The 12426-nt window shown below is 48.4% G+C and overlaps 1 protein-coding gene across 1 annotated transcript in view; it reads right to left on the reverse strand.

Moving 5' to 3' along the window:
- The window catches only part of hnf4g (hepatocyte nuclear factor 4, gamma), a 180907-nt gene that overhangs the window by 3820 nt on the left and 164661 nt on the right, over nucleotides 1-12426 (reverse strand). The gene's annotated exons all lie outside the window — the stretch shown is intronic.

A 12426-nucleotide genomic window follows, 5' to 3' on the forward strand; every position in this document is an offset into this window, starting at 1 on the left:
AAGAAAATTAATCACAGCTTAGCAGGCGCAACAGACGGAGCGTGTCACACTTCTGTCATCAGGTCGTGTTCATTTTCAAAACAACCTGTAAAATGGAAACATCTTGGCGTCACGTGTGTTTAACTGGTGGCCTGGCTGGTTGGCTGGCTGGCTGGCTGCAGCTCCCCCCATACGTCCCCCCCCCCCTGCGAAATAATACCAGAGTGACCGAGATCAAAGTGTCAGCCTTTGTAATATTGCTTTACATTTTAAAGGGCGCTGGGAAGCCAGACCGAGGTTCTTTATTTATTTATTATTTTTTTTACAAGGCCTGCCGAGTCGTCGGGGAAATAAGGGGGCAATGGAGGAGGGAATGAAGGAATTTTAAGGGGTGATGGAATATGTCTTACTCTTTGTCCGGGGCGCGGGCACGCACGCACGCTCGCACGCACGCACGCGCACCGAGCATCCCACGCGCCGAAATCATAGCGTGCGCCGCGGAAGAGCAGGCGGTGAGGAAATGGAAGCTAAATATAAAGTGACACGCCGCATTCCCCAGGTCATTCACAGGCCCTGCACCAAATCACAATGCGGCGGAGCTCGTCATTTATCACACACACACACACACACACACACACACACACACACACACACACACACACACACACACACACACACACACACAGGCTGGCGCTGTCTGGCCGAGAAAATTATAAAGCAGCCAAATAAGCAGGCTTTATAATTTGTAGAAACACTCATGAAGTGGTGTGTGTGTGTGTGTGTGTGTGTGTGTGGAGGGAGGGGTGTGTAGGGGGGGTCGGGGGGGCATTGACATCAAATTGGCTCCAATTCTGAGCTTTTTTTTTTTCTTTTTTTTTTTAATATATATATATATTTTTTTTTTTACAGAGCTCTTTGTGCATCGACTCAGCATCCTGGCAGGGACATTTGTAACAAAAAGCTTTTTTAATGTTTAAATGAGAATTTTAATGAGCAGCCTGTGTTGCCCGTATCCCCCCCCTCCTCCTCCTCCTCCTCCTCCTCCTCCTCCTCCCCTTGGCCGAGCCCCCCCCCCCCTTCCCCCCCTCCCCCCTAAGAGCCCCTCTGAATCATTAAAACTGGCTCTTTCTTTGATTCCAAGGTCATACGAAGAAATAAGGCAGCCTTAAGTGGCCCTCAGACCAAAAGTGGCCCGTGTGCCAAAAGACGGCAAATGAATGTAGCCTAATGCTTTTTAATTTGCATTCATCTTTAAGGAAGGAGGTGGGGGGGGTGTGGGGTTGGGGGGGGCGCAGACGAGCCATCTCCGAGTTATAATAGGCCGAGATGGCAGTCGGATGGAGGGGCCCCTCCGGTCATTAGCGGCGATGCGGCGACTCCGAAATGAAGGCCTTTCTCATCTTGTTTTAACTTTAAGCCAATTACCACCGCCGTGCATTAGGCCGCCGTCCAGCTCACATTTGTAGCAAAAAAATATGTAAAAACAACTCCCGGGCCAAGGCTAAGCGTGCGTACGCCCGGGTTCGACCCCTCACGACCGCCCGACTCCACCTCCCTCGACGGGCGCCGACGCATGTGACTCGGCGGGGGGAAAAAAACAAAAGAAAAAGGCGACGCTGGCGGAGAAGCAAAAGGCGGCGGCGGCGGCGGAGACCTTAGGAGGAAACGACGGGCCATTGTTTGTTTAATCGCGTGTCGTGCGATGACTCTGTAATTATGTTGTCATCTGGCGGCGCTCCAGAAGAACAAGAAGAAAAAAGAAAAAAAAAGCAAGGGTGGCGGGGGGAGGGGGGGGGCCCTGCCGCGGCCCCACGTCACCTCCCCGCTCATAATGCCACACTTCCAAGTTTTTAACGGTCAAAAGAGAGAAAATTTCTTTCTTTTTTTTTCCCCCTTCCTCCTTCCCTCCGTCTCCTTCCTTTTTTTCAGCCCCTCATTCTTATTCATTCATTTTTATTGCAAACACGCCGGTGCAGAGAAGCGGAGCCGTGGCTTTTCTTTTCTCTCTCTCTCTCTCTCTCTCTCTCTCACTCTCTCTCCCTCTCTCTCTCTCTCTCCTCTCTTTTCTTTTTTCGGAGCAGTCACATAAAGCCTGTTTGACAGGCGCTTGTGTGTCAACTCCCAGTGCACGTGAGCACCGGGGCAACAGACAAACACCCCTTATGTGCTATATTGAACAGATGAGACAGAAAGCAACAGTGTGTCCCATTAAACACAACAACACTAGTGGCGTTTTTTTGGGGAGGGTTTTTTTTTTGTTTGTTTGTTTGTCTGTTTGTTTTTTTTCACTCCCCTCCGTCCGTCCGTTCCATTTCCTTCCTCTCCGTTTCCATTTCCCGGCCATCTTTCCTCTCCCCTTCCTTCCTCTCCTTCTTTCTCCTGTGTTTGCGTGTCCTTTTTTTTCCCCTCCCGCTCCGCGAGGATAGGTGGTGTATGTGTCTGCGGGAAAAACTGAACATCTCCAGTGAAATTGGTTTTCTGCGGAGAAACTGATGGATTACTTTGTGGCCCTGACAGGGGTAGGGGATTGTTTATGCTGTACGGACAAACGCCCGTATACACACACACACACGTGAGGGGTGAGAGGACACGGGGGGGGGGGGGATTGTTTATGCCGAAGCCGAATTAATTTTTATGAGCTGCGGATTGCTGTTTATGGGGAAAATACACTTTTAAGCTGCGAGAGATGTAATCTAGATTGTAACATTCCCAACAATGAATTATGGGTTTGGAGGCAACAGCTGCAGCGGCAGGAAAGCGCCTTTTTTCTCATCCTCCATTTTCTGTTCGGTGGCTGACACACACACACACACACACACACACACACACATGCAAACGCACACAGGAGAGGCACGCCGCAAAACGCACCAATTAGCAGCAACGACGACGGCGCTTTTAAAAACAAACGACCTGATTTTTCCTCCGTTCAGCCCATTTTTTTTTTTTTATTTCACATGTAAATCAGTCGATGGCAGACACAATATGTTCTTCTCCCTCTAAAACACACACCGAAGCGTCAAAGTGTCTTTTCTCTGTCTAATCCCGTAGAGGTACATGAAAAAAAACAACAACCAAAAAACAGAATGTAACAAGCTCACATTGCTGGCAATCACATTTTAATAAGTTGCTCTAAAACTTCCTTTGAAAGCAGGTCTGATCGATTGTTGCAAAGTTGCACTCGGGCGATAAAAAAACCCCCGAAAATAACCAATGAGGCAGATCAATGTGTCCTGGTCCTACCAGTCGCGTCGCTTCTCCTCCTGCGCAAGAATCAGTCTCATCCAAACTGCACGTCCCACGCCTAATGAAATGCATCAGTAAAAGAAGCGAACATATGGAACATACATCCCATAACTCATTGCCGTCTTGCATTAACGCAGGCCTGCGGTGTAGGTTCCCATTCCGAGATCAAATTAATTCCTTTCCGTCTTTAATTCCAGAGTTTTTTCTTTTTTGGTGGGGTTCTTTTTTTTTTTTTTCTTTCTAAAAATCAGTCGTCATAAGTCGAGCAGCGGAGATGAAGCAAATGTATTACCACCCATATGTATAAATGAATGCATGAATATGATTATCAAGTCCTGGACCTTCTCAAGGACAGGGTGCCGTGTCCCACGGGTGTGCGAGCCGCAGTTGTAGTTTCCCCATTTGCCATCAGTATGTTGCTCGCGCACCGACATTCTGCCATTAATTTCAAACATGGCTGTGTTAAATTGATAGAGGTCACGTCGAAGAAAAAAAAGGGGCACATTCTGTCTGGACTTGCTAAACGAGACCCAAAATTTAGCATTTTCCCATCAGGCCCATGTGGGATCCGCTGATACTAATTGGCTTTTTGGCAGAAACCTGCACCTGAAAGGAAATAATATATAGGAAATAGTATCGTGAGCGGTAGAAAGGGCCTCATTGGAATATTTTTTTTCTTTTTGGGGCAACATTCGCGCACAAGTGACTCACCTCAAACATGTGCATAAGAGTGACATTCATCCATCATTCACATTTTTGCAAGTCCTCATCATTTTTTTTGCAGTAAGTCTGCAAGGCTGCACAAAGCCTGTCCTGCACGCTGCTTGTACTCCCCCCCCCCCCCCCCCAAACACTGTTAATCTTCTTCCTCCCACCTCCCTCCTCGCCCGTACCAGGCCTCCACCCTCCGCCCTCCACGACTGCCACGTCGGGGCCGTGCGGCGGTATGACGTACCCAGGAAGTGCCGTCCCCGTAATTGCGTCACTCGCCTCCCCCTGACGGTGACGGAGGCGGCGGAACTCTTGCGACCCCGCCAGAATTACCCGCCGGGGTGGTGTGGGTGGAGGGGTGTGGAGGTGTGATAGAAGGGATGGGAGGTTTCAGTGGTGGAGGAGGACGAGGAAGAGGGAGGAAAAGTGCTATTAAAATGCAAAATCACCAGTGTGGTGTCGCGCCTCGCTTGGCTCCTTCCCCTCACTCTTTCTCCCAGGCAGCCATCTTATGATGGAGCGAGTGTGTGCTTGATGGCGTGCGAATGCGCGTCGGCAGGAAGTCTTTGTGCCCCTGTGCGTGCGTGCGTGCGCGCGCGCGCGCGCGTGTGTGTGTGTGTGTGCGTGCATGCATCCGTGCCGCTATATGTCTGCGTTTGATAGAGTGTGGAGTCGGGCTGAGGCAAAGAACAGCGAGATGTGAGCTCGCGCTAGTGTGTGTGTGTGTGTGTGTGTGCGCGCTTGTGTGTGTGTGTGTGTGTGAGAGAGAGTGTGTGTGAGGCAGGGGTGATAAATCAGAGCTAGGTAAAGGCTTTTTAATGCAGCGGACCCCTCTCCCTTGCCTCCATCTTCTGTCAGGGCTCAGTAAAAGATGAGAGCCCCCTGGGGAACAGCACTAGCCTGCAGCATAGCAGGACTGTGCCGCAGGTCACACACACACACACACACACACACACACACACACACACACACGCGCGCGCGCGCACACACAAGGGTCTGATGCATAGCCACCGACTAGGCCTTGTGAATGAGTGAATACATGAATAACTGAATGCATGAATATATAAATAAAACTTTCCATGCTGGCGCCGCTTTTTATTGATGACCCCTCCCTCCCTCCCAAATAAATGTGTTTTTCAAATGATTTCCAAATGAATTCCTAAATGATTTATGGCCGGTGATATTGCATTTATATCAGAGAAAACATTTTTCGCGAGAGGAAAAAAAAAACAAAAAACAGAATGGATATTCGGTTCATTTCTGCCCGGGCTCCCGGGGTCAAAAAAAAAAAAAGAAGGAGTCAGTCGATGATGTGCCTTGAGTGTTGAAGCAGCCCCAAGTTTCAGGGGGCCGGATATGAAAAATATGTGGAATTTGCCAACATCTGACAATACTTAGTCGGCAATATATCTCCTGTCTGATAGAAAAATGTGTTCTGAATTGCAGATACGTTCCCCCTTTTTTCTGGCGTACCTTTTTTAATTTGACTTTGAGGGAGAATCGCCGGGCGGCTCCGGAGACGCGGCGGAGATGCCGAACGTTGCCCGGGTCCTGGTCGGGGATGGGGCCTAGAGGGAGAGGACTCCAGAAGCATTGCCCAGAGGACAAGCATAAACACTTGAGAACATAATACTTGACAACGAGCCCAGAATGTCAGTCAGGGGCCCCACGGAGAAAAAAAAAAAAAAAAAAAAAAAAAGTCTGGCGTGTTTGTGTAGCGGATGAAAGCGGAGACTATGAAAATGCCAGAGAGCTGATCTAAGGGCATTCCATTCGCTGCCAAACCACAAAAGTCTTAATCTTAAAAAAAGAGGGGGGGAATCTAAAAAAAAAAAAAAATAGATTTTTATATCAAGGATTTAGCTGAAATTACCGAAAAGACGCCAGCATAACTAGAGGCACAGACTGACAGGCTCGGCCTGCGTTTTTGCATATTTGTAGCGCTGAGCTTAACCCCACCCTGACAGGGTTGGTCAGCCCTGTGCATGTATATATTCAGTTGGCCGGCATTACAAAAATAACAATAAAAAAAACAATTATTAATTGAAGAAAAAAAAAAATGATATAGTTCGCATATTCCCACTTGGAAGACTCCAGACCGGGCTTAATTCTTCCTCACAGCGAAGCCACGTGAGCCGAAAGGGCCGGAATGGAGAACCAAATCTGGGAAATGAAATAATAAAATACGGGGGGGGACGCATGGAGAGGCTGTGATGTAAAATTTTATCAGGGCCGCCGCACCAGAGAGAATAAATCGTAGCGGAACACGTCGCGGAGCGGAATATTTGAGGGGCATGAGTGTGTGTGAGTGTTTGTGTGTGTGTGTGTGTGTGTGTGTGTGTGTGTGTGTGTGTGTGTGTGTGTGTTTGGAAAGTACAAACTCCACAGTGGAGGTTTTTACATTCCTGTGTTTTACAACAGAGCAACATCATAATCAAAGTTTTTCCTACAGGTTTACTCTGGGGTATTGCAGCAGCAGCTGCAGCAGCAGCGACGCAGCAGCAGCAGCAGCAGCAGCAGCAGCCGTGTTTATACTCACAACTTTGCCTCTGTGTGTGTGTGTGTGTGTGTTTACATGCCGTTTCATTTCCCCACCTCGTTTTTGCTCCCCACCCACCCTCCACCACCAACTCCTCACCCATTGGGTGCCGAGATGAGAAGGTTAACGTGCGCGCTCTCCGGCGCGTGCGCTCTCATCATCCTCTTTCCCCGCGCATATGTGTCCCGCTGCATCTGCCGGACCGAGCAGGTTAATGCTTGTTGACACGTGCGGTTCACTGATCTCCTGGAGGAGTCGAGACTCGCAGCGGAAGCCTTCACACGCAGGTATCCATGACAACCACCGCCAAAAAAAAAAAAAAAGAAAAAAAAAATTATATTTCCTCCTCGCCCGGCAAGCCGGAGATTCCAAGATGCTGAAATGCACAAATACATTGTCATTACCCCCGCAGCTCCGTACTTAACAGGGTTAGGCTTTCTGCTGCCTGCTGTTTCGCATTGTGTGCCGTCTTGCCTACGCATGTAATTTAGAAATTCCTCCTGTTACCTTTTTCCCTGACAGAAATTCCATACAATCTCTTTACATGCAGGGCGAGCGCCTCGTCTCGCACGACGACCGAGGATTCTTCCATCCGCCGGCCGTGTCTCGTGTTTAGTGCCTGTTTTACATTCTTTAATTATTTTTTGGGGGCTCTCGACTTGGCTCTCCCAGATTCTGAATATTGGATATCCGTTAATTAAGGCGGGATTGGCGGGGAAATATCAAATATTCATGCCACTTTACGCGGTTCTCCTGCCCGTGCGGATCCGGGGCCTTGCTGCGGCATTGATTGACACGTGATGGGGGGGGGAATAAAGGCCTGTTGTGCTGGCAGCGCTGTCCTCTGTTGTTGCTGACAACTTCTGGCTTATTGCAAAATAATCAGAAGCCACAACCTGGCCGAACCCGGCTGAACCCTCAGCAACAGTGAATATTTATGGCAATGAGTCTATCGTCTGCGATTCAAATATGGGTTTGCTTGTGCAATGGTTCAAATTTGTAGAAATATAAAATGCAGCCAACGGGGGGGGGGGAATGAAGCGCTGATCACTACATGCCGCTTTGAGTGCATTTTATTGGTACGCAAACTGCTTGTCAACAATTTAAAAAAAAAAAACACACAAAAAAACGCTACCCGACAGTCCACCCCGAAGAAAAATAAAAAAGGTGGACTTTATTGTCTACCAATAGGTGCATTAGCGGCGGAGCCGACGCACATGCCTTCCTTTTCATCTCCGTTGGAAAGGGAAGCAGCGGTAAGCACATTTGTGCCTCCGCGCGCCGCATTCCTGAGCGCGCGGAGGTTCAATCACATTTGCAGGAGTTATCAAAACTTTCAAAGGGCTCAGCTGGCGCCCTTAAGCCCGCAGGAAATTCAACTGGGACATCTGGGAGGGATGTGCGCAGATTATTGCTCATTTCTGCCCGCTCCAGACATCAGTGGGACGAGGACGGGGAGATTGCGGCGAACGCACGCGACGGCAGGCGGGAGGGAGGATGCGCACGCACGCACGCACGCACGCACACACACACACACACACACACAAAACGAGGCAGACTTTGGCAGGACCTTCCCCCGACGCACCACTACACACCTGTGTGTAATCCCACCAACCCCCGCCACCCCCCAAAAGTGCCCTCAGGGTCATCCGTCCAATCCACCTCGCTGGCCCCGTCCTGGCTCGTCCAATCAGAGGGCAGGTCGGGCAGAGTTTGCTTCCATCCCTTCAGCCCCGGCGTCGGAGTCGGAGGATGTGAAATAATAAGAGGATGTAGCATAATAATATAAGTTGAAACAACAACTCGGCCGCCGTCTGTTTTGCGTTTTTGCCCTCGATGCGCTCGAGTACCCCTCACGTCCAATCGTGTTCCGCGCCGTTTTCTTCCAGGGGATGAAAAATCGGTGGTGTCTGCAACAAAAGGATAAAGGGTTTGGTAAATAAATAGATTTACATGCACGGAGAACGTACCTACAGTACCATCCCGCGTTCGCATCTGGGACCGTTTGCTCTCCGTCGACGGTGCGCTTCTTTATTTTTCCCTTTTCTTTTTTAAATGTGGAGTCAGAGGATGCAGCCTATATTTAAACTTTTTCAAAAGTTAGACAGCGTCGTGACCCCCTATCGACGCTCTCGGGCCTCTTGGCGGATCATCCCGATCCTTGTATCTCTTCTTTGAGAACAAAACATATTGAGGTGAACATATAGATCCTGAAATTATCTCGGGGTGGTAAGAGAACAGCAGAAGGAAGGAAAAGGCCAAATTCTATATATTGCCAAATAAGCAACGCTTTGTCTTCTCTCCCCGCCTCCGCCCCCACCCCCCCTTTTCCAGGGTGTAAAATGTAAGCGCGAAAACTCGGCGCAACGCTAAAAGGTCAGCAAATTATTTCCTTATTTTAGGTGTGATTGATTGTTCCCCTGACCTGTTAGACTGAGGAGGTGGTTAAGAAGAGAAGGCATACTAAGATAATTGGGCCCGGTGGTATCCAAAGCCCGGCAGGTGTTCAAAGAACTCTCATAACACCGGTACCTTCAGCGGCTGGAGCCCTAAACTCGAGTACACCCAGGATTTCACTACCTTCAAGGAATTTTTCGCTGTTTTATGTTTGGCATGTTTTTCTTTTATTGAATGTATGAAATATACGGGATGCTTGTAACTCCGACTGACATATCGGACATGCCACAAAAGAAAAACGAAGGAAAAAAATAAATAAATATATATATATATATATATATATGCAGGTGTCGAGAAAGGAAAAATAAATCCTCCGAGGTGATAACAAATAAGTGGAGTCTTTTTGTCTCATCTCTTTTCTTGGCTTGAACATAATGTCATCCGCTCTTTGAAAGCGATGTCGGTTGTTGGGAGTATCTGCCCATTACAAGCGGGACTTAATTCCCTTACCTGTTGGCAAGCTGGTAAAAGCCAACACCATGGGCAAGAGGAATGCAAGGTGGGATTCCTCTGAAGTGGGAGAGGCGCAGGTATTTTGCACCCCCTAATTTCATTAGGGGGAGGCGGGGCTCTTCCGAGTCCTTGCAGCCATTTCAAATAAAGAGGTAAAAGCCGGGCATGGGTTTAAATGGCCGCATTCTTTGTCGGTGAAGGGGGGTGGAAGGAAAAAAGGGGGGAAAAAAAAGGAAATATGCATGTGCGAATCAGAGCTATTGTACAACCCTTATTATTATCTGCGGGCCAAAGGCTCTGTTCCAATTAAAGAATACCACAGACGGACTATTCAACAAGCATGCACACAAGCGAACCTGCAATAGGTAGTGTAAAGTACCTGGTATTACAGAGCCCAGAGAAGAGCTTTTTACTTTAAAAACTATTTAATCAGGAAAATCAACGGCCGACATCAAAGGAATGGAGATGAGGGACAGGAGGATAAAGAGGCTCATCAAAGAAGGAGATCTAGTTAGGGATTCAATGCCCTAATTCCCTTTCTCTTAAAACCTTCGTCAGAGGGGGCACGGGGCCAATTTGCTCCCTAAATGGCTGCGTGTGAATGTGCAGATTGCTTTGCATAGCCGCTGGGGAATCCGGGGCTCCTTCCTCCTCTTTTTTTCCCCCGCCTCTCCACACGGAGCCTGTGAATTAGAAAAGATCCAAAGACAGATAGGCTTAACGGAGCCCCGGCTAGCCTCCTTAAGTCCGCAGTTCTGTTCCAACTTCCAACTAATTCAATCCGTGGCCCAAGTCAATTAATAGACTTTAATGCACTGTTTCTTCTTTATCTGAACCTCTTTCCCGAGGAGCGGCGGAGGCTTCACTCAGAGTCGACGAGACGCAGCTGCAATGGAAAAAAAGGGAAAGAAAAAAATACGGTTTGGGGGGATTGGAAGTCAAGTTAAGACAATGGCGCGTCAGGGCGGCATTACGGCTGATCATATATGCATCCCTAATCTCGGACATCTCCTTCATCCCGCTTCCAGGGAACCTGGGCGCACATTAATGTAACGCATGGCGCATAAAATATTGACAAATGCTCGGCGCCATTCCGGGGCTTTATGCACGTTGCCGCCTATTGGATTCATTAGTCAAAATGTCCTTGGCGCCCGCGCGCGCGAGAGAGAGGACCCCAAGTGTGTCAAAAACCAATCATGATGTAGGATTCCAGCCACACCTCAAGGTGCACTCTCTTCTTTTTCATTCCAACGTGGGACTATTTGAGTACTTTTTTACGCTGGCTTTAAACCGAGCGATTCATTAATTCTGGCCTTGCACCACCACCACCAAGGACGTTTTCCTTTGCGCACCTGCAAAAGAAATAAAGACTGGTCACACTGGTCAGTAACCTAAATAATTGAGGACCTGCCGGCGCAGCCACGCGTCCGTGCATCTCTTGGAGACAAATATTTCACTGCTTATCCAGAAACATTAACCTCCTCTGAGTGCAAATGTGTGTTCGCTCCCCCTGCCCCCCAGCCTGGAGATCTGAGAGCAGCCCGCCGCCAATGGGCTATCTATCGCGCCCGCAGTCCCGATTGATCGTCTTGGCAATCAGCAATTAAAGTCCTCGTGATCAGAACGGGGGAAGGGAGGCGGAAAACAGTCCCTCCCCCCTTCTCCCCCTTAAACCCGGCCCGCTTCACTCTTGTCAGCCGAGGAAAGGCTTCGCTCAGCTGGGGTGCGTTTTGGCCGGGGGCTGGGCTCACTGGTGGAGGTTAACTCCAGCATAAATAAGCATCTTTGGACTCATTACAGGGATTAGAGAGTAATTCGCCTGCGAGGAAGGAGATGACTGCCAGGGTTTTGGTACAGTTTACTACAGTCTTAAAGGGGCGAGGGCCCCGGAGATTACAGAGGGAGAGGGATGGAAAGGCAGCAAAAGAGAGAAAGGCCAAGGGAAAAGAGAGGCTGGGTTGTCAAGAGTGTGTGCGTGTGTGTGTGTGTGTGTGTGTGTGTGTGTGCGTGTGTGTGCGCGATTCAATCCAAGCCCCCGGCTGCCCCCTTGATCTTGAGCATGTTGGGGTGCTGTGAAACTGGATAATGGGAGTTAGAACGACTGGGTCTGTCTAGAGAGAAGTGTGCTGATTGTTATAACTTTGCCTCCTCTCTCCCCTCCACTTAACTAAATAAACACCCAAGAGGTAGCGCTCTATCAATTTTAATGACGCTGAAACACAATTTAGGCACAAAACACACAACAAATGCTAATTTGGCCATGATGAGAGGCATCAGAAATTCCCCCCCATTATTTATTCAGCTGACTTTCTGCATTTTTCATCAGAACAAATATTCCCATTTCAACAAACACACACACACACACACACACACACACGCACGAAATTAGGAGCATAAATCAACACGTTCGCTCCTCAAATATATGCTCTGTGTGGTTTTCTCGGTAGTCCGTCCAGTGCACCAAAGACAAATAGTTCTTTCCAAAGTCCAGCCGGAGAAAAGGAAGGGCCAGAGGACTGTCAATATATGCACACATACATTAAACATAGCCCGTCGATGTGTGCTCAGTAAAGACACTGACATCATGAAGACTGAGGTCTATTTATAAACTCGTACATCTTCCGCACAGCGCCGACTCCGGTCCGATAAGACGTTTTTCCCTCCTCTTATCTCTGCAGAAGAACTGTAAAACTCAAACCAAGTTTATTCGTCGAAAGGCCGACTGATTTTGGTTTTTGGAATCAGACAAGAAAGGATGCATACAGAAGGAATATACGGTTCAAAGTAACGAGGGCTATCTGCGTGTTTCGAAAGGTCCAGAGTGTAAAGTTTTGAAAGAAGCCCATGCATCTGATTACATGTTTTGCATTTAGACCACTTAGAAAATGGTAGCACAAGACGGCAGCTAACTGGGAGCAAGACCTTTATTGCTCTATGTATACTCTTATATATATGAGAACTGTTCCAAGGGTAGGAAAACCAAATTACCTTTATTGTATTGCGAGTAAACACTTTTCTTAACGTATTTATGGGTAGTGTGTTGA

Source organism: Nelusetta ayraudi, unplaced genomic scaffold (assembly GCF_046127955.1).
Source record: "Nelusetta ayraudi isolate G7.1 ecotype Tasmania unplaced genomic scaffold, CSIRO-AGI_Nayr_v1 ptg000132l, whole genome shotgun sequence".
NCBI classification, from domain to species: domain Eukaryota; kingdom Metazoa; phylum Chordata; class Actinopteri; order Tetraodontiformes; family Monacanthidae; genus Nelusetta; species Nelusetta ayraudi.